Below are 4,302 nucleotides of genomic sequence, written 5' to 3' on the forward strand. Positions count from 1 at the left end.
CTTACAAATTTATAATTATTCCTTCTCTTTGATTATTTACACTTTTTGACACATTACAACAACTAAAAGTGTATTTAATTCTGATGTGTGGTAGAACAACAATGCAAAATAATTCCTATCCATCCATCTCCTCCCACTTCATCCTTCAGGGTTGTGGAGCGCTGCTGCTAATCTCCAGCAGTCTATGGGTGAAAGAGTCACACCTGTCAAAGGCAGGGTCGACAGGCAATCTTAGAGCAACATAAAGACAAAAGCCCCAGTAACATTACCCTTTTTTGAAACCATGCAGAGAACGGTAATAACTGTTGAGGCTAAATGGAATGCAACTGAACTGAACAGACCCAGACTCAACCAAACCGTGCAAAATCTAGTATTAGATCAACAGTCAGGCTTGACCACATCTGTGTTCTCTGATAACAAAGGGTGCATGAGCAGACCACCTCATCCCCTATTTACAGTCAGCTGACTCATTTTGCGGGTTTTCTAGCGTGTACAGCTTTGCAATTCACAGATCTCTTCACCTAATTTCAGGAATGTTATGGGCACCACCATTTTTGTTTGCATAATTCCCACCTTGAGAACTGCATTATGATGGACTGCCGATAGTAGGGGAGGAACCGTGCTAGAGTTTCAGAGTGTAGTGTAAATGGGGCAACGCAGAGACATATAACAATGCATATTCTTTCTCTGCCCAGTAAACTTAAGAGCAAAGCCTAAGTATTAGTGAATGAACACCATACTTAATAAAATAAACAATTAAATATTTTGTGAGCCAGAGGTAAGAGGTCCTGAAGTAGTTACTACACACATTCTAAGTTGGGATTTTTTTCTGTAGTATCTTTGTTTATTTCAAGCACACATGTACATCTGTTTTAAAAGAGGCTTGTTTTAATCAATGTATCATTTTCTTGCCACTGTGAGTGTATTTGCATTTGAGAGAGAAGTTGTTTACCACTGGTCGTCTAGGAGTGCAGCACACACTGGCATCTACTGTAAGTATTAGGTAATGCTTTGGCCTCTGTAGTTAAGAAAGACTTTTACTGATGGTACAAAAAAAAAGCATTTTATGACTAATAGCACTCCTGAAAATGGCCAGCTGTGTTTACGAGGCTTGGGTTAAAGAGGGATAATTATGATTAAAGTGGGCCTGGTCTCAAGTCTGAGCTCTATGGGTGCAGGTAGATATGGCTTTGGAATATCAGACCCATGCAGAACTCTATTTCAATTCAATTCAGTTTAGGTAAATTTAGCTCAATTCAATTAAAAAATACTTTATTAATCACAAAGGGATATTAAATGTTGCTGTTCAGATCAAAAAAGAGAGGGGCTGCTCACTGGGACTGCTCATAAGAGAGAATGGGCCAAAAGGTCTTCTTTTTATAGGATTTCTCTTGCTCCATTGTCCGCTGGGCAACGCCACATATGGGAAGATATCAGGCCAAGAAAATCCCTTGACCTTCTTTCGAGCAGACCTGATCACACTTAACACACCACAAATGGCAGGATTATATTTATAATTATCAGGGCCAATGGAACTGTGAGATTAGGACAAATAATCTTGTCTTGTGAATCCCTTTCAGGTGTGATTGTGTGTGGACATGATGGTCTGTCTTGTGTGTCTCTGTGTTGCTCTATGATGGACTGGTGATACATCCATGGCGTACCTTGCCTTTCATCAAAAGACTATTGTAAATATGCATGTGACCCTGATGGACAAGTGGTAGTCTTAAATTATACAGTAAGTAAATCTTGCTGTAGTGTTGGGTCTTTTCACTGTTATTTGTAGTCCGGCATGTGGTAAAATGCAACTAAAAACTTGTGACAATTAAGTATTTGATCCATTAGTATCAAATTTCAGGTTCTTCATTGTTTCTGTCTCTGTTTATTCTCATGGTCCCCCTTAAAAGGCCATGCTGCTTTAAATGCAGGTTAGCATGAAGACATGCCTCAGGAATGGGGGTCAGGCCAAGTCTGACCATGCTGTCTCTCTTTATCTTTCTCACAGCAAACATCCTTACACCTTACCCCATCTGCATATTCCCAGAGTGACAAAATTAGTTAGCTGAGTAATAAATCAAACCTTGACTGCCCAATTTGGCTTCCTAATGTAATTAATAAGTGCTAAAAGTGTTTAACTGGTTCTAATTTGTGGATGGCACTTTCAAGTGGATATTTAAGGGGAAGTTTACATGCCTGTTGTGGAAAAGAGGAATGTTCCAACTTTATTAATCTTTTTTGTGCACACCTAAATCTAACATTTCTGCTAATGTGAAATAAAAAAAATGGATAATTCAGACAGCTGCCAATTAAAGCACCTGATTATTGATCATTTCCAGGTTTTACACAGTCTATAAAACCTTTTGTTTGCTTAGAAAATATAGGGTGTAATATAGTGTTAAAATACTAGAGAGGACAATCACAATAATTTTCAAAAAGCTAATGTTGCTCCCCTCCAGTCTGAAGAGGGTTAAATAGAGTATACTCTTTGCAACTTAAAGTCTATTGTTCTATTGCAAGTGTATGTCACAGCAGGTTAATCACTAATTAAGACTCTGTCAATTTCAGCCAAAAAGCCAAAAAGTGATAGTAGGATTCACAGCATGATAGGTCAGTGGCACTGTCATAATCCTAGTGCTGATGGTTTGCATTTTCCATCTGCTCTTGCTCACCTGCCTAATTGGCCCTGCAGCTAATTACTGAAGATCTGATTCACCTGGTCCCCGCAGCTATCTATGTTGTTGCCTTGCCTGCCATCAGTGCCAGATTGTTCTGGTGTAATGTACATTGGTTAAATAAAGTTGTTGTTTTTTTTTTTTCAAAAAAAAAACAACAAAAAACTCCAGTCCGGCTCGCAGATGACTTCATACACGCGTCGCTTTGTTTTTAAAAGATATAAATATCAAAAATATAACTGCGGATGTCTGGGGGACAGTAATTCGCCTGCATGTTATGAATGCTGGTGTACCATAAATAATAAATTATGAACAGTTTAGTCTTTGCCCTCAAGTTTGTTTGCTCATAGGAAGACGTTACTTAGATATAACCTAACGGAATATCTACAGAACAGCTCCAAATGACACATAACTCATATGGGTGAGTAGAACATGATGTAGTAACGTAAAATCAAGGACCCAATGTAAAAAAAAAAAAACGATATTCTTTTATTTTATTTATAAACATGCCCCCACCTGTCAAATATTATGAGTTTTGAGTGGGGCTCATACTAAGAACTCTAAGCTCCATGACCTAACCACAAGGTCACCACTATCCATAAATATAATCACATGGAGATGCCGGGGATTGAACCCAGGACCTCATACATGCGAAGCATGCGCTCTACCACTGAGCTACATCCCCTGATCCATCAACTGCTTGATGCTATAAGACGAATACCGACAAAACCCTCTGAGGATTGTTTCCTGTACTGAGTTGAAACTATACGACAAAGGATTGAGGCTGTTCTGAAGGCATAATGGAGTCCAACCAGGAATGAATTTGACTGCCAATAATAACTCAAAGTTTTTCACTCTAAAATACATGTGGAGATAAATCTGAAGAGATTTCATTTAACCTAATAATCCAGATTATATTATGAAAGTAGCTGTTTCGATCATCTCTAGCCCATCAGACAGACTGACTCAATCAGAGAGGATCTGTCAGTTAAATCTCTGTCACTTGCTGTCCTGCATAATCCCCTCCTTCTTATTTTCTCTGTAGCAAACAGTTTGAGAGGATGGTGAAGACAGAGTGGAGTGGGTTGCTTTCTGAAAAGCAAAGCTTGTCATGAGTGGATTTATGACTGGGAGGGGATGGCAGGGGTAGAGGAGGTGAGGTGCTGAGGGGGAATTGATGGGTGACACATAATCAGCCTCCTTATCGCAGCCCCACAAAACTGGATTGCATCCACATCCTTGTGATCCATCCAGATTTGGCTAATTTCTCCTACTCCTTTCCTAAGCCCCGACAGCTCTGTGTTATCAGGGCCAGGCCTGGGCTTTACTTTCCTCTTTCTTTAGACTGCTATTCCTCCACTCCTCCATCCACTGTCTTCACCATCCTGTCTTTATCTTGACACTGTGTCAGGTGAAGAGGCAGGAAAGGTTTTGTTGACCGTGTCTGTCCAAACATGCCCCTCCTGTTGCCTCACCTTTACTCTGTAGTAACATTTTACCCTGTTCCTTTCTCTTGCACAAGTGTTTCCTTCAATGGCACACAGGAGATAAGTCCTCAGACATTAATCTTTAAGAGCAGATGGCAGGTTAGAGCCTAGCTTTTATCAGTGTTTAAAAATATGTAATTGGT

At 39.7% G+C, this 4,302-nt stretch overlaps 1 non-coding gene across 1 annotated transcript; it reads right to left on the reverse strand.

Annotated features, from left to right (window-relative positions):
• Positions 1-3,285: 3,285 nt before the first annotated feature.
• trnaa-cgc lies at positions 3,286-3,357 on the reverse strand. Its single transcript has one exon. It is a non-coding gene; the product is annotated as a tRNA-Ala (tRNA).
• Positions 3,358-4,302: the final 945 nt, after the last annotated feature.

The sequence above is a fragment of the Cyprinodon variegatus genome, unplaced genomic scaffold, assembly GCF_000732505.1.
Source record: "Cyprinodon variegatus isolate N-32 unplaced genomic scaffold, C_variegatus-1.0 Scaffold982, whole genome shotgun sequence".
NCBI classification, from domain to species: Eukaryota; Metazoa; Chordata; class Actinopteri; order Cyprinodontiformes; family Cyprinodontidae; genus Cyprinodon; species Cyprinodon variegatus.